This window comes from Manacus vitellinus, unplaced genomic scaffold (genome assembly GCF_001715985.3).
Source record: "Manacus vitellinus isolate BGI_N305 unplaced genomic scaffold, ASM171598v3 scaffold_20_pilon, whole genome shotgun sequence".
In the NCBI taxonomy this organism is placed as follows: Eukaryota; Metazoa; Chordata; class Aves; order Passeriformes; family Pipridae; genus Manacus; species Manacus vitellinus.
In genome coordinates this window covers 2,876,881-2,895,181 of record NW_021939471.1, presented here as the reverse complement: position 1 = coordinate 2,895,181, position 18,301 = coordinate 2,876,881, and the positions used below count along the sequence as shown (strand labels likewise).

The 18,301-nt window shown below is 44.9% G+C and overlaps 1 long non-coding RNA gene across 1 annotated transcript; it reads left to right on the top strand.

The window, feature by feature from the left end:
* The first annotated feature begins 8,925 nt into the window (after positions 1 to 8,925).
* LOC108639497 lies at positions 8,926 to 17,165 on the top strand. The gene is made up of 3 exons (XR_001920552.1): positions 8,926 to 9,021; positions 14,128 to 14,213; positions 17,066 to 17,165. It is a non-coding gene; the product is annotated as an uncharacterized LOC108639497 (long non-coding RNA).
* The last annotated feature ends 1,136 nt before the right edge of the window (positions 17,166 to 18,301 follow it).

The following is an 18,301-nucleotide window of genomic DNA, read 5'->3' as shown; positions in this document are numbered from 1 at the left end:
AGTGGTCTGTGACTGATCAGTGTTCACCAGGCAGACAGCTTTTGTGTGGCTGAATATGATGAGATGACATCTCTCGTCTCTAGTGTTTTTAATATCCTTCGAGTGTCTCCTGCCTAATTGCACATTGATAATTTTTCTCTTTTTTGTTTTTTCCCCTGTCTGTCTTTCCCCAGTGCTCTGTGTCTGGCTGCCTTTCTCTGGTCCACATGTCTCTGTGGAAAAAAGACTGACTTTGACAGGAAACGTGTTCTTGGCCCTTCCCAGAGAAGACATGGCATACTGCAAGAATAGATGGGAGCTGTAGACAGGTTGAACCATGGTGCAAGGTGGCTCCAAAGCCCTCCAAAGGTAGGTCTCAGCAGTGACTTGGCCATTCTGGTATTTAGGATAGCCCATGGTATATGGAGATGCCTGAGGGGTGATGCTTTAGAAGTGAGGCACCTCTCTAACTTCAAGGCAGGAGTCTTTATGATAGTGCTGTGACTGTGCTGGTTTAAAGATATGGGTGAAACGAGGTCTGCAAGGACCAAGTATGGTGTTGAACAGGCTACCTCCTGTTTTCAGGAGGAAAAAGAGATACCTCAGGTCACATAGGCACAGATCAGAAACAGCTTATTATTAAACCTGCACATTTCAATGTTTAAATGCAAGTTGAGTGCTGTTCCTCCATGTCTAGTTAGATTAGCTGAGAGAAAATGAGATGGCCACAAGTACAGGAGAGGGTTTACTGGTGATATGAGAGAGGTGGCTGTCTCCTGAGAGGTACCAGCAATCTGTAGTGCAGACAACTTTGTACGTTTTTTTGCCATTTATAGATGTTACAAGTGTTTCCCAGATGATGTCTCGATGCACTTGGCAGATGTTGGACTGCTTCACCTGCTCCTCATGAAGCTTAGCTGTTTGGAGGCTGGGAAGGGACAGCAATGGAAAAATGGTGAGAATGAGTTTACTTTTCTTACATTCTTCCTGCTTCTTGATGATCTTCCTTGTCAATTATTTTTTTCTTTTCTGAGAAGGCTGCAAAATTTCCCCCTTCGTAGTTCACATCTCCCCTCATAACTACCTGAGATAAATTTAGCCAGGAAACCAAATTGATTGGGTTGCTTTCTGGGGGAAAGCAAGCCATCCACAGGCTTTGATCTTCGCTGTGGTGTTTGGAATGTGCAAGGAGACAGAAAAAGGAGAAGTGGGCAAGTATTGGAACACCTTCTGTGACAGCTCCCTTTAGCAAGCACTTCACCCAAGAGCCCTTTGGAGAGCTTTCAGCTGCATTGCCTCAGGAGTGGCCCTGCAAGGGGGAGATGAAGACAGCAAAGACAGGACTAAAATTGTGACTGCCCTCCACAATTCTGAACAAGCTCTTGTACAAGGTTGTGACCCTTGTACTCAAAAAAAGGGTTTTTCAGACAAATTTTTCTTGTTAAGAAAGCAGAAGGAGTCCTTCCAAAAGCACACGGGCAGCTCTGCTGCTCTTAAAGTCAAAAGCACAGTTGAATGCTTCAGTGTGTTAGGACCTTGGAGTAGATTTGAGACCATGTGCTCTGCACCTGCCCTCATAAAATGATTCACTTCAGGCTCTTCTTCAGCTGCTTGTCAGTAGCTTTGTGCAGGACAGCAAGACAGATGGAAAAATGGGCAAAAATGATGAAAATATTAATACATATTCGGGTTCCCATTAATTATTGAATTACTAATTCACTTATTGAAGGATAATTATTAATATTTATAGCATCCAGATTGCTAATGATAGTTTAACTGTGATGGCATAATTTAGCAAATATTTTTAAAATAAAACATTTAACAAATAACATTTCCAACATTTTTCCATCTTAAGAAAAAGAAGTGTGAAGGCCTCATGCATATATGCAATCTTTTCTGATTTTAAAGCATGCTTTTGAATATTTTATTATTATTATGGATTGCTTTATTGTAGATTTTGTCCTCAGGTTGTTTCCAAATGAACTTATACACTCTCTAATGCAGAAAGAAACCTGTGGCAAAATAAGCTTATAGTAACAGCACTATAAATCCACGGTGTAAGCACAGTAGTAAGTAAATGAATAATATGGTTCTATTTCTTTCTACCGATTTCTCTTTCTGAAGTCTCTGTAGCACAGTGATTGATGTATATGGAAACCATTTAGCACATATTAAAGTGGGGAGTCAAAATATTATTTTAAAGTTTTCCAAGATACATTGATCCAAATTTATGTCAGAATCTCCTGAAAGGTTACATTGGTCCGTGTTTTTCACTGTAAAAGTTCCTACGTGACATGGCAGTAAAGTCTAACTTATACATGGGTGCCAAAATGCAAAATTCCACAAATTTCTGAAACAAAACAGAAAGGGAAATTTGCAGTTTCTGCAAAATGTCAGATTTGTAAAGGCTTGCTTGTGCTTCTTTGTTAAAAAATGATTTGTTAGGTTTTTTTATCCCCAAAAGGTTTATTTTATTGGAAAAAATTGGTTTTGGGGGAGGTCATTCACCTGATCTTACAACAAGCCTATGCCTGCCAAATTCTTACGGCAGGAACTCTTCCACCAGATGTTTACTGTGAGTGATATTATAACGTTTTCTCAAAAGAATTTAACTGCAGTTCATGGGGAAAAACGATTCTTAGGCTTCCTTCACAAAAGCATCACGTCAAAAATAGACATGAGATCTTGTTATTTATATTACTGAAGTACTGAATGGCCTTGCCTGAGAACAGACTGTTCAAGCCTCGGAGAGTACCAAGTTACCGTGGGAGATGGTCTTTGCTCTGAAGAACTAACACTTGAGGGAAACGAGACAGGCAAAGAGAAGGCAACAAATGGAGCAACCTAAAACTGCCACACGGAAGGGATGGAACACAAGTGGCAAACCTGAGCCATTTTACAGAGAATCCACCATTTTCTGCTCATTCATCTCTCCTCTCCATCCTTCCTCTCTCGCTGGCGATGGGCCTGGGATGTTCTCCTGGTGACAAGAGGCAGAAAATTCCTGCTTTGCTTCAGTGGTTGTACTGAGAAATGAGCTCATTAAGGAAGAAGCCCTAGAAATGTCCCAGGTTGTACCTTGTAACTCAGCTGAATATGAGCTGATAGGGAATGAGGATGACTAAATTTATTCAGTCAGTGGGTGGACATTCCTGTCTTGCAAACCATGATGACTGATCCATCATAAAGAGTTGGGCTATCATATTGCTATATAGCAAATACCAGCTGAAACACCTCTTGTACATCTGAAATGATGCCTCCCTGCAAGGCCTGGGGGTCTAGCTGGCCCACCTTGTGTGATAGCTTTAGTTACCTCTTCATAGGCATTGCTAGTGAGACTGGTCCTTTAGGAGGTCATCTACCCTGAAGCTCAGAGAGGAAACTGGCTTGCAGGTTCATTTTATTTAAATGTGTCTATTATAATTTATTTATTCAGTGTAGAAAAAAACCCTGATTAACTGAAAATGCGCAGATTTTCCAAAGGACTGGGATAAGTTTCTAATTTCCTTGTTAGTGCTCTTTTCAAGCTGCATGTGCCACTCCATGCAACTGCTCTGGGCTTCAGTTTCTTTTGCCCTGGGTGATATCACAGCTGTAGAGTCCCTGCCATTTATTTACTGGAGGTTATGTAGAGTTTGCAAATAATATTTCCTTGCCTAAAAGACAAGGTGATGCTTCTTTAGCAGCTGCTGGTCTTTGAACTGATCTGAGGGCTTTGTCATCCAGCAAACTCTCTTTGGGATTCTGCTTCCTGGTATATATCAGAGGCTATTTCTTGGCATGACATAATTAGAGGCAAAGCAGTTTTACGGCGGAAGGCATGGGGGTGCTCACTAATCACAGCCTTCTCCCTGCTCAGTGCTGTGCTTGCTGACAAACCCCTCCTTGCAGGAGGCAATTGTGTTTTCTGGGGCAAATCAGGTCACCAAGACCCCCACGCTTCCTCGTGGCTAATGCAATCAGCTGGAGCTACAGGAGACAGCTCGTCAGGACGGTGCTCACTGTGGGTGAATGTTGGCACCCTGAGAGGGGCAGGCAGTCATTACCTGCCCACCTGGCAGATTTTGGAGATGGGAGTTGCTCTGGCAGGGTGTTCATTTGCAAATAGATGCTTGTGCTCATCCAGGCATGAAGAGGGAATGGGCGATATCTTCTCCAGAATGAGAGGTTTTGCCAGCAGAGTTTGTGCTCCGCTTGAAGGGAGGTGAACTTTCACAACAGCTCCTGCAGAGGGGAAGCTGAACCAAGTGAGGCTGTCGCATATCCCACGGACAATGCCAGCGTTCCTCAAACCAGTCATCATTTTAGAAACACCTCTGAATGAACAAGGTGGTGGCTTTGAGTCTTTTTATTCAGGAGTGTAAATGTGAATTGAGATTTTCTTTGTATCAGATCTAAGTAAAGCTCAGATGCAATGCACTAAATGTCTGAAAAGACTGACTTTTTCAGCTCCCTCTGCAGTTTAGATCATGGTGATCTTCCAAAACTGAAGCTCTTCTCACTCTGACATGTGGAGTTTGAAACTACTACAGCCACAGGACTAGGATGGGTCTGCCACGCAAAGACCTTGTTTTCTGTGAAGTATTTGTAGGGAATGTAGTTTATTCGAAGAGACAGCAGTACCCTTCCTCACCTTTATCACCACAGCTGGAAGCCAAAATGGAATATTTTGTTTTTTTCAAGTATTATGTTCCTGCAAAGAAGATTCAAGTGGAGCTTCATTTGGTAGGACTTCTCCAAATGATCTCATTTAAGGTTTTCCATAGAGAAACTACTGTTTTTATCCTGCTTCCCTGCTTGCACAAAGGTCACTGGTTCAGCACTAGGGTGTAGCTGATCGATGCAGTTCCTCAAGGGCTGATGCTCAAGGGCAGACACATGGCAAAACATGGAGGTATGGGAACAGCCAAAAATGGTGGCAGTGACAAAGCAGGTTTTCCTGCTTGTACCTGTTCTTATTCTCAAAGTTAAAATCTAGCATCCTCACAGGAGGACCAGTGCAGGACCAGAGCAGTGCCTTATCCTTTACCAGTAGAGTCACACATGGTGAGAAGAACCATCAAGAAAATAGTTTTCCTGGAGAAAACATGTCTTCCTGGCAGATGGCTTGGCCAGCCAGCAAGGATTACAAACCTCTCTAGGAACCTTTTCTTTATGGCTAGTGAGAAGGTGATATTGCCACTGACAGCGCAGAAAGATTGGCTGAAATAAAATAAAGAGGTTTCCATGGTGATCCCTTCATATTGTAGTAAATTTTCATCTTGCAGTCAGCTGGGTTATGCTTCTTCCCCTGGAGGAAGAGTCCTCAGCTCCCCCCACATTATTAGTTCCTACTGGTGCCAAGGAAATTCTGGCAGACCCTGAGTAAAGCCATCGACATGGACATCTCTGCAGTGGCCTTGTTAATTATCCTAAAGAGGTTGGACTGCCCAGACAGCCTGCAGGTGCTTTAGAAACAATCCTGCTTTCTGGTTTGAACTATAAATAGATAAGGAATAGATATAAAGATGTGGTTAAAGATAAGAGAGGAAAGAAGTAGATCTCTTCTCATTTTACAGCTGAGGAAAGAATCATAGTTCAAATGGTGTAAATGTCCCAAAACCAGAGCCCAGGTCCTGTTAGAGGAGGGAGTTAAATTTGTAATTCCCAAACTCCAGCACAGAAGACACCTTTTCTCCCAAGGTTATTGCAGGGGAAGGCAGTGACCTTCAAAGAGCCCTCAGGCAGGGAAGGGAAGCTCTTTGCACTTGGGTGACCAATGCGGTGTCACACAGGAGCATAGCAAAGGGAAGAGGCGAGGGATCCTCCCAGGCTCTGGGCTGACAGGGGTGAAAGCTATCCAACAGAAAAGGACCTTTCATTTTGGAAGATGAGGAAACCCCTCCAGCCATCGAAGCCACTTGCTCACAGGTTCTACATAAGTGTGATCTCTCCTACCGTGCTGATAAATGAGCAGCCGCAAGACGTGTCTCACTGTGGGTAGGCTCAGTGACGAGTTTCCCGGCTCGTTCCTGGGATGATGGCATCTTTCCATCTGCATCTGAATTGGAGAGTCATGAATGCAGTGCTAGTCAAGCTTTGCCACCCAAAACATGCTTAATATGAAAAGTGTTTCCCTAAGAAGGTGTTTCATTGAATGCAAACAAATGCTGCCTTAAGATCATGTTAATTTATGCTACAGAGCAAATCACTTCTATCTGCTTCATGCACCACAAAAGCAAAACATGACCACATTCAAATATCTGTGTCTTTGTACTGTTTGCTGTCTATTACATACAATTCAAATAATATGCTGGAGATGGAAAAGTGAAGAAGGATGCACGGCAGTGATGTTCTGGCTGCTGCAAGCTGCAACGTTCCAGGGTGTGCAGGGACTCTCGGGAGAGCAAAAAAAGGTGTATGGGGGTGAGCTTCTCCTAAACACCAAAATTGCTGGGGTCATCTACCCACTCCTGCTCTGCTGGGAATTCATCATAGAGAAAGATAAAAGGAATCTGCTTGAACAATAGGGGCTTTTTTTGGATTCCTTCTTATTTTGCTGTTTGGAGGAAAACTTACTCCAAATTGGCTGGAGAAATGGACCAGTGCTTCACGAAGATGTCTTTTGGGAGGACTCAGGACAAATGGGAACTTTGTTGGGGAAAGGAACTGGCATGAAGTTGCCACTGTGAGCAAGAAAGTCATCCCATTTCCCACTGCTGTCAGTATGAATTGGGGCTCAACCCTCTAGTTAGGGTAGCTGCAGTAGGGCAGCTATAAAAACCTGTTGGGCAGCCAGTATTTAACGTGCAACCAGTGATGTTCATTTTATTATGTTAACAAAAAGCTATGATTCTTTCTGCAAAGAAAAGAGCTTTTAAAAATGGGGGGAAAAAAAGAAAGAAAATAGAAAGCAATGAGAGATCACATGCTGATCAACTCTGCAGAAAGTCTTACTTTAATAATAAATAAAAAGACATATATAAAAAAAAAAAACAAGGCATAGGTTGGAGGCTGTGATTGTTCTCCCAGTTCAATGCTGTTGAGCTGCAGTGTCTGCTTGGGGTGATTGCCCACATCTCCCTGGGAGTGTCATGTGGGTATTACCGGGGCAAATTTGCTTTGCAAATCTACCTTTGTGTCTTTGGATTAGCTTTATTAGCTCAAGGATTTTGGAGGTAATGTGGAGGAATATTCATGCTTCTATTAGTTAAAAATCTCTGCTTCTTTTTAACATCATACCAGCATGCCATTCAAGACAAGCATCCAGAGTGGTTATATTGGGGATTAGAAAGGCAGGGTTTTTTCTTTGCTTTGAAATAGTTTCTCTTAAAGTTACTTAGCTATTTAGTTGCTTGCCTTTGCCAGAGGAGCCTTGTAATGGTCCCCTACCAGCCAGTTTTATTCCCAGAAAAATGGTTTATCCTAGATTTCTTTATTTAAAGAAAAGGGAAACTCCTTTCAGTAGGAATGTTTGCCTCAGACTAGCCCTGTCTCACTTCTGCTGCATGTCCAAAGTACCTGGGACAGACTAAAATCCTTAGCATATTGCACCTTGTAAAGGGGACTTTCTGTCAAAGATCACAGGCAGATTCAGGGAAGAGTCAAAGGGTCCTCAAAGCACAGGAGGAGGGAAAGAGAACCATTTACATTGTAGTCAAATACACTGAAATTGCACAAAATTGTGACATCTGATCGCAAAACTATCTTTGGCTACATGGCAAAAGGCTTCAGTTTTTTCACAGGCAACACTTCCTGGAGATGAACAATAGCTAGCAAAGCAGCAGAAGAAGAGATGAGGAGTGGGCTATTGCCATAGAGTAGGCCATAGTGGACTACTGTCATAGAGGTGATTCTGAACACCACACACATTTTCTTGGTACACCAGGGTGAAGCCAAGAGGGTACTGGGTTGCCCTTCCTCAGACTGCAAAACATCAGAGCTCTGCTTGGTCTTAGCACCAGGCTGGCTGCCTGGCACCCTGATGGATGTGGTGGCAGGGAAGCAGGAGAGCTGCAGGAGAACATTAGCCAAAATCTACTGCTTGGATGGCCCAGACCTCAGGGATTATCCAGAGAACTACACAAGGTAAGCAAAGTAGTTTTGCTGAATCTCTGCTTTCAAAGAAGCCCCGAGGTGTTTTCTGATGCCTCGGGGTCTCTGCCCTCACAGGCTGTGAAGCCAGAGAGGGATTGTGCTGCTTGCTTTGCCCTGGGAGGGGACTTTGCTGCTCAGGGGCACACAGCTCACACAGTCAGGGTCGGCATCCATCCAGCAGAGAGCACAGGCACCATGCTCAGAAATTCCATTGAGGTAGGCAGCCACCAACTCCAAACACGTGGCACCTGCAGGAATTTGTTACTCTTTATTAAAAAGAAAAGGGGAAATTTTTTTACAATTCCCATTTGTTAAAAAACGTGCAAGCACCTCATTAACTCCAATGGTGTGGTATTTTTGGCTGGCTGCATTGCTGAGCATGTGTTAAGCTCCGATGAAGTGCAAGAAATTACCTTTTAAACAGCAGTGGTGTCTTCTAAATGCAGTTATCGCCTCCCCAGCACTGATAAGGTGTGAAAAATGTTCTTCCCATCTACAGTTGTGTAAACTGAATGCAATTAGCACCTCTACATGTGTTTAAAATCATGACCACAGGTTATAAGTTTCGGCAGCCTGCAATACATTAGCACTTTGTTCCATCTTTGGGAATCAAGGGAGAAAAAAATCTTGGCAAAATTAGTGCAATGAATACAATTAAGTGCCATTAACATTCCATGAACTATTTTTAATGAAGTAAATCCAGCCCCAGATTTGTGAACCGTAGACGGGGGACCTTTTGTAGCTCTGGACAAGAGTTGCCTGCTGTATAGGAATGTGTCAGAGGAAAATCTCTTTAGTCCTTGGTTAAACAGATCTTTTAATCTGAGGTGGCAAAGACAGGCTTTTCCCTTCATCCTTAGGCTACAGGCACCCCAGGATGCTGCACAGAGTGCAGGATGCACCTCCTTAAAACGCTGCCTTGTTTGAAGGGAGAAAATGGAGAGAAAGAAGGAGAAGAAAAGCACAGTAGGTATTTTTTCCTTTGGTCCAAGTAGCCAAGTTCCAGTGTATTGATCATTTATTATATCCTTCTGAGGCTATTAATCTCTAACTGCACTGAAAGAGATCCTTACTATGTCTCTGTATGGAAGTCTCTGCTTCTCCAAATAATTATTGTTTGCAGTCTCCAAACTTCTTTTCCTGCTGTTCTCCTTCCAAGTTTTGCTGACCAAAACTTATTATATGGAGTGTTGGTGTAATTTGCACAAGAGCTTCAATAATTTTTTTTATGCAAACATGACATGCATATAGAAGGTCATCTTCAGACATCAAATACTTGCACTCTTCTGTTGAATATTTGAAAGGTGTAAATAAGAAGGCAATGCAGACACACACCTCAGTGTGATTGAAAAATACTTTCATCCCAAACACCCTTTTACGATAAATACTGAATGAATGATCAGTCCAGGCTATTCCATGCTTTTCAAGAAGTTTTGCTGAAATCACTGGCAACTCTCCACAGCAGTGAGTATCCCTACAATGGAGCTGGGATTGGAAGCTGGATGCAACAGCAGCAGCTTCTCTATCTCACCTCTATTTGTTTTTTTAAAGCCAGATATTGATTTTTCACTTTCAAGAGGTATCTCCAACAGCTGTGATTTTTCTTTTTTAAATTTTATTTTATTTCTCCTTTTTCACTAAATTTGTAATTGAAAGGGACAGATCTCCATCTGGGACACCTCACAGTGGATGTACAGGGCTTCTCCCACTGCTGGCAGCAGCCTCATGCTGGTACAGAGACTCTACCTTGTCAGGGCAGAAGGAAACCCCGTGCCCAGGTCCTTTCACTCCCTGCCTAAAGGGCATAAAGGCTTACTCAGTGATCCCTGCACAGAGCCAAATAACTTGTGGCTGAACTAGGGCATATCTTTGAGAAAGACACTCTGGATCTCGCTGTGATCTGTTCTTGACCACCCCTTATTTTCTCTGCATTTCCACAATTCAGGGCTATCTGCACAGGAATAACTGCACTGAGAATGATTAGCAAAGAGCTCTCTGAGAGTGATGTCCTGGTTCTGAATGAAAATCCAATCCAATGAAGCAAGAGAACTTGGGTGTCTAACTCAATGGATCAGTAGTTAGGTCTGGCTGTTGTTGGTTTTGCTGTCTCTGACTCTCTGGTGGGGCTGATACGAGACCTACAGGTGCCAGCATGAAAATAATCTCTTGGGGAAACACACCTGTACTTTTTCTTTTATTAAATCATGTCTTTTAGCAGTTCCCTTACTGTGTGGGGATAAATGCTTCTCTACTGTGTATTATCCATGTGTAGTGATACCCCACAGTGTCTCAACCCTATGAGAGTGAGAGTGGCAACATCAATCCAACCATGCTCCTTTTATCAGGGCGATTCATGCTGGATTCAGGCTCTAAGAGTCATGCTGGCTGCTGCAGTGAGAGCTGCCAGTGGAAAATAGCATCCAAGCACGATGAGCTTGCACCTTCTAGGCAGTGTGGTGCAAAGGTCCCTGCTGGCCGAGGGGGAATTTGAGGGACAAACTGGCTGTGCCAAATTGTTACCTCCTCACCTCTCTGAATGGCAGTGCCATTCAATGGTGGCCGACAAAGTAGGTCAGGAAGAAATTAATCCTTTTGAAGGAAAAGTCCTAAAGCTGGAGTTGAGAAGAGACAAATCAGCACTATTAAGAGTAAGTGGATTTGGGGCTGCGTGCCCGACGGGGGCCTCCCGGCGCCGTGGCAGCCTCTCGCCTGGAGCGCGGCGTTCTGCAGTCCCACGCGGACGCAGCCGGGAGAATGAGGCACCCACAGCCATCCATTCTGGAAATTAAATTTCACTCCCTCGGTTGTTCTCGGCTCACGGCCCTGCTCACTTGCCAAAGGATTTCTGATCTCGCAGATTATTGTGGGCTGAGTCCAAAACCTGTGAGATCAGCGAGAGAGGCTCCAGCAGCCCAGGGAGGGAGCCGGGTGCTCCAGGGGTGGGTTTCAGCTCGCATGTCTGCAGCTGTGGGCAGAAGGGGTGGGATGGAACTGGGAGCCTTCCTCTGCTGCTGGAGGGCTGCAGGTTAGCCTGTAAACCACTGGATGTTGTGGGATGCAGGAACCGATCCTGCTGTCCCGCTACTTGAGCAGGACAGGACAGGCAGTATTTCCCTGGAGCCTACCAGGTTTCCCTTCTTCTCTACCCCAGCGTGAGACCTCTCACCAAGGACTGAACTAATGGACTGAAGAGATCAAAGAATCTTGTTGAAAGCAGAGGGAGGGGACTGCAATCAGCTGTAGGGTGAAGCATCCCTCCTTGAATCTGGTGGAAATCCCAGTTTCAATAGCCTACATCTGTGAGCTGAGATCCCTGGGAATCTGGGAAAGGGAGAGCAAAATGTGAGCAGTTAACTGAGGCTGGGAGAGTACTGCTGTGTCAGCAGGCCCTGAGGGGACCTTCTGGCCTCAGAAGCAGAAAATTCCAAAAGCATGATCCTTGCTTGTGAGTCCTACTGGGTTTTCCAGTGGTACACTGGGGAAAAACAGTTAATTTAGGTTAATTGCACAATGCAGATATTTATAAAATGGTATCTATTTAAACAGAGGAATGTGCTTTTTCCCGATGAGGTCTCTGCAAAGCAGCAGTGTGTCACTTGACCCAGGCCTTTAACTGGAACCATCTTGGCAATTTAATGAAATTAAATGTCTGGACTGTGGGGAGTTCATTAGTAAGTAATCCAAAGGCTAAACCTCTGCGAGCTAGTTCAACTCTGAAATGCTTATTTGTGTTTGCCAGATCCAGTAAAGTGAAACCCCTTAATAGGCACTGACAGTATTTGTTACATGCTCCCCTCTGGTCTGGAGGTGGTAACACATGCACTGGGTGATTTTATATTTCTATGTGAGATTTTTATGAAAAAACCCTTGAGGACAGCCACAGGATCCTCTGAGTGTCACTGGGCAGACTCAGGTGGCTTTGCAGAGGTGCTTCTGCTGTTCGATGCCTCAAACCTCTTGCTTCTGGCAAAGCAAGTGAGGGAATCTCATTTCTTTCCAAAAAAGCTTTCAGAGATGGTTCTGCTGCCAGCAGTGCAGCACTGAACCTGCGAGGGACTCTGGCTTTCTTGTCACGCTGGGCCATGGCTGGGATTACGAGCTGTTTTATTTCGTGCCATTTGCCCAAGGGTTTGGACCAAGGATGTAAAGTGCCTCTGGGATTCTGGTGGGTTGTTAAAAAGGATGATGAATTGCTGCTTATTTCCTTTGAGTGGGGATTTAGAGGAACGAGGAAGGTACGGATCTGCCTCCTGCTGTGTAAAGGATTTCTGGGTTTTCAGAAGTGAATGTGCTAAAGTTTCACTCTTTAGTTCACCAGGTGTAAACAAGATTTACAAATAAGCGATCTGTGGCACCACTAAAAGTTTGAAAGGGAGTTCACTAAACAATAGTTGATATAGTCAAAGGACTAGCCTAACTCCAATATAGCTGAATTTATTTTTCAAGGTAGTATGTAAAGACAAACCAAATCCTGTATTGGCCCTTTGGGCTTGTCCACTATGAAAGCCTTCAGGGAAGGCTCTGTACACCCCATCCTAGGAGTAGTAGTTAGTTTTTAAAAAACTCTTTAAAGCTCTTGGTGTGAATTTAGTGCAAGTCCAACACGAGGTCCTTGGGCTGGAGTTGAAGGGCTGTGGATTAGATCCATGCAGGAAAACTTCCCTGACCTCACAAGGAAATGGGGTTTCTGTAATAAATCCATTTTGGGGGAAATTCTTTTGGGGCTTTACTGTAGCTGCTGCACAAGTTCTTTTAAAAGTAAATAATGCCATTGGTCAGGTGCTTCTTGTAAAGAAGTTGAATGTTGAATGTTATGGATATTACATCAGTCTGAGCAATAGATATCCCAAATATTGTCAGATCTGCAGTGGTGTTAGCAGGGCAATTTTTGTTCTGGAGTGTGCAAAATGCTCCAAGAGTCAAGTAGATTTTGAAAGGATGGTCACTGCCAAACAAGCAAGAAAACTGTGTCTGGTTACTGGGGGTGCTTGAACCCATCTTAATTCACGCCACAGCACTACATCTCCAAAGACCTTGCACTAAATTAGGAATTGCCAAACACAACTTCCATGTCTTAAATTTACAGTGTGGAAAAAGACTGGACATTTTATCCAGAGGTAGGATGCAAAAGGTCTTGTGGCAGATACAGGCTGAAGCCCATGTAGCAATCCTATTTTCTCTTCTGTGGGCTTGGGTCAGCTGCTGAGCTTTGCAGATACTTCTTCTCCTTTTCCTCCTGGCTCAATGAAGTTCAGTGGCTGATAAAGGGGAAGAATTAGCCACAGCTCTAAAAATCTCCATTCCCAGCGTGGCGTTGGGAAGAGCATTCATGTTCCCTTCTCCATAGGTGCTGCACAAGCATGGGCTTCCAGCTACAGCAATGAGAGAGGTGCTTTTTCATTCCTAAACCCTTCTCTCCATATAAAACAGCATCCCAGCAGTCCCATCCAAGCAGTCTTTGTGTGGGGCAGCCCTGCTCTTAAGGTCCAGGCAGGACAAAGTCCTCACACAGCCCAGCTTGTGTCTCAAGGTGCTGCTGCAAGTCCTGCATGTCCACGCTGTGGCCATGGCATGGGAGGCCCCGTGTACAGCTGCTCACACACTGGGATGAGTGGCTGGAGCAAAGTGTTGGTACCTCTCCCTCAGACTGGTGTTTTAGGAAGAGACAAGCGGGTACTGTGGGAAACCTGCCCCAAACAGTCGGTAGAGGTGTGGGGTGCTCCCGAGGGAATGCCTGGAGCGCACGAGTTGGGGTTTGGGTGGGAAAGGCAGTGCGTTTCCCTGTGAGGGAAGCAGTAGGCAGAAGGGACAAAAGCAGCACAGCAACGACATCTTGTGATGCACAGTGATGGCTGCATGTGCCTGCTGCTGGGAAGCCCCTTGTCCGGCTGCCCAGCTGGAGCACTCAATGGTCTCCTTGCTGAAAGGGGAGGGAGGGTGGAGCTGATAGACAGGGAGGAGTGTCGTCCCCAGCCAGAGCCAAAGTAGGATTTTAGCAACAGCAGAGCAGGGGTGGGAGTGAAAAGGCTACAGAGGAGAGTCCTGCAATCTCTTTTTCCATTTTTCTTTCAGTATGTCATTGCTGCAAAGCAGTGGAATCTCCCAGGTGCTCTGTTGAAGCCTGCACTTAACCCATTGCAGATATCTACAGATATCAGGTACACAAGGAACATTTCTTTTTTTTTTTTTGCAAGAAATATGTTAGTGCAAATATTCTGTCTTATGTCTGGGGATCACTGTGGCCGAGGATCACTTTGAAGATGCAGACCTCCACTGTATCCGAAACAAGCGCAGTAGTACTCATTCCTTCCCACTTTGATTGCACCAAAATTACTCCAGACTTGCACTCTGGGATTCAAAATTCAAAATTTCTAGTGAAAAGGCAGCAGCAAAGTCTGAAAGCAGGTTGGGTTGGTGCCTCACTGCTGCCCAGCTGCTGAAGAGCAGCCTCTGTAAAGTGCCAGCCCCGCCCACAAGGTAGACAGTTCTTCGAGACCCTTAGTTGAATTAGGATCACCTTTATACTGAACTAATGCCAAATCAGCACGTTTTGGAACTTGCTGGTGGATGAGTTTCTTTTTGAGGCTTAGTCTTTGTTCACACCAGTGCTTCCTTGAAGAGCTTGTCAGATGGAGGTCATGCTGTGAGATGTGTCAGAATTCAAGGAAAGCCTTTGCATGAAGTCCTGCAGCATTCAGCTGCTGTGCTTTAGGCCATCACGAGCAGAAAGCAGCTCCTGTCTGACCCTTGCTGCATTACATCTCAGGGTAGAATTTTTAGAGACTCCTGCAGCACGTACCAGCAGAAGTGCTGCTGAAAGTCGATGAAATTTTGTTCAGAACAGCCTCAGGTGCTTTTGAAAGGCTTGTTCTCTTGTGGGTTTCTTTAAAGACTTGTAAATTATACTTAATTCCTACGGCTTAGGTGTATTAGTTGATAGAGCCCAGGATTACGTTCCTGTCCTCTTTAGGATCCTGCCTATGCAGCCTGGATTGAAAGGTTGGCAGGGCTCAGGAGTAGCAGCTCCTGCCTTCAACTTCAATGTCCCATTCCCCATCCTGGAGGGACAGGTCTGCCTGCTACAGCTGGGACAGTGCTCCTCCACCACAAGAACTGAACATAAGCTTTTAGGGAAAAAAATAAAGTTGACTGAGCTGTGGTCATCATAATGCAGGTCACCTCCAGCTGGGAAACTGTGATACTGGCAAGGCACCTCTGCAGGGAAAACAAGACCAGCTGTGGTTTTGTCTGGTTTGTGATGCCAGCTCCTCTCTTTCCTATGGAAATTGAGGTGCCTGTTGCACTCAGACTGATGAGAAAAAAGAATACCAGCAGGGATTGTAACAAGGCCACCTGCCTACAGACCCATCATGCTGCTGTGTGCCTGTGAGGGTTTCCTCACTGACTTTAGTTTCTGGGTTTTTTAGGGAATATCAGTCCTTCCCGTGCTCTTCACAGATAACCAGGAAGACGTACCCCCCATAAATGAGTTAAAACCTGACAAGTTCCTATCTGACCTATTGTTCACTTTGGAGCAACTTCTGAAATTAGTTGCAGGTAGTGAAACAGCTGCAAGGTTTTATCTTCGTCATTGGGTTTTCCAAACTCCTCTGCTCAGAAGCAGCTCAGTGCCTGCCTTGGCCAAAGTTTTGCTTCAGGGGCAGATAAAATGGTCTTGGTCTGTAGGTCAATCAGGTAAAACATGGTCTGCAGGGAACAACAGAGGACTGAAGGTACTAGGTGAGGGGTGATAAAAGTATTTTGCAGAAAAGTCACTAGTTTTGTCTGAAAAACAGCTCAAAACATCATAGGCAGGGGTTAGTGTTTTCATCTGGATGCTTGCACAGCACCTTGCCAGTGGGGCTATCAGATCTCTCTATTTTGTTGTGGTGTTGAACTTTGGTGCTGGACTCCCACCAGAAAGAAGGCACAGTTGTTCCTGTCCTGTGGGCCTGATGGGAATGCTCAGCGCTCACAGGCCCTTTGCAGTATTGTGACAACATGTCTCAGTTCTGCTGAAATTTCACTGAAAAACGTCAACAAAAACCTTAGCTGCCTAGATAGCTCCACAGGCAGGTTTGAAATGAAGGGTTGTCCTCTCTTTGTGTGCTGCAGTAAAATACATATTCCAAAATATATCCAGGTGGTTTGCTGCTCTAAATCTTCCTCTGCTGGAGTGGAAAACGTCTGTATAATTTAAGTTGTAGCGTCCTGGGGGGAGCTCACAGTAAATGGTGCTGAGCAGAAGACAAGGAGCTCTTGTCTATGTCCCAGGTCATAGATAAACTCTTTGCGGTGATTGTTTGGTTCTGTGGGACCCTCCTAGCATGGTTGTCCCACCCCTTGATGTGACATTGAGTAATGGAGCTGTAAGTCAGCATCAGACTCTGGTTTGGAAACTATTTTAGGATTAGGATTAGGGTGAGATTAGGGTTAGGGTGTCTGACCCACTGCCTTGGCCAAAGCATGGGAAGAGCAATAGCTGTGGCTGCTCCCTTCTGTCTTTGTTTTCAGTGAGGATGTTTGAGAAGTTGTGGATGCCCCATCCCTGAAAGCATTCAAGGCCAGGTTGGATGGGGCTTTAAACAACCTGGTGAAAGTTGTCCCTGCCCATGGCAGAAGGGTGGAACTCAATGGTCTCTCATGTCCCTTCCAACCCAAACCATTCAGTGATTCTTTGCTCACTCCAGAAAGTGGCCTAGGTAAAATCATACTGGGGATGCAGCATGTCAAAGGTTAGTTGTGTCACCTTCTCTTTTTAATCTCTGCATACAGCTGCTGATAAATCAGGAAACAGTGATTCATAGTGGAGTTTAGCTTTGCACTGAGAAGAAGCTGGTACTGTGTCTTAACAGTGCCCATACTGAAGACTAAAACCTTTTCACTGAAACTGGGAAGGACAGTTGGATTGTTCTTAGTCATCTCCAGTGCCTGTGTGGATGGGTTTGAGGATGGGTGACAGTTATGATTCTATATTTTAATGATTTTTCTTTTTCCCTTACACCTACAGATTGAAGTGTCTGCGGTGTTGTTGCTCACACAAAGGGCCACCTCAGAACAGTGCTCAGAGGTCCACAGGTGCTGAGGCTTGCCCTTGGGACTGTGAGGGCAGCAGAAATAAATGAATAAAAACAGGAGAGCCACAAGAAAAGCGGTGAATAAGTGCACAAGGCATTGTGGAACAAAACAGGGCTTAGCTGACCCTGGCACACTGTTGAGGAGATGCCTATCTGGGTGCAGTGGAAAAAGTGCTCGTGAAGTATTTTAAGGTTGTGGCATTGTTCGTCTTACAAAGATAACTGAAGTGTGAAACCCCTGGTGGATTTTTTTATCTCTTAGAATAGATACTTGCATGCTGCTGATCGCTGCACCAGTGGTGCTGTATTGATATAAAATATGTCAGCCACCATCAAGGAGAGATCGTCCCTTAAGCTACGGTGCTTGGGCAACATCTGATTCTATGAATTCTGAAAACAAAAAGAAGTCTTGTGCCCATATGAAAGCACTTGGTCATTCCTTGGGCAGACCTGAACTCTTTGCCTGATTTCTGCCCCGTCTCGTGGCTTCTCCAGGCCTTATGGGAAGTGGTGTGAAGCAGCTCTCCCCACAGAGGGTCCACAGGGAGGGACTGGCTCCTGGTGCACATTCATCTTTTATTAGTTTCCGACAAATTCAAACCAGAGGAGGCTTCAGTCATTTTGCTGCTCGTGGAACTGACTCGTCCTCTCGACTATTTGTAGAGAACTATTTGTATAACTGAGCAGGAGGAAAAACCCGCCCAAACCCTCTCTGTGCTGACTGCTGCCTATGAAAAGATCTTGACAACCTCTCCTGTGAAAAGCTCTCACACCTCCCCTCTGCAGCGTGCCTTTCATGCTTTAGCAGGTGGGTAGTCCTCAGGCTACTGGAGTGCCTTTCCCTTGTCTTCTGTGCTGCTCAGGTCCTGCCCACTCACCCACGCACATCTCTCCCACGGTGGAGGTGGACCCCCTGGATGCGTCTGGAGCCCTCACTTCCAGTGATACAGGACTGAGGAGGTGCTTGAGAGGCCCTTATTTTGCTTGGGCACTACAGGTTTGTCAGGTGCAGTGACTATAACCTGTAGATCATCAGATTTCTGGGGAAAGGAAGAAGATATTTAACACCGAAACTAAGCTTGGGCCAGATCCTCCATCCTTCCCTGGACAGGAGTTCAAAGCAATCCCTTCTCTGATCCTCAGTTCCTATTTCATATTTGACTGTTATA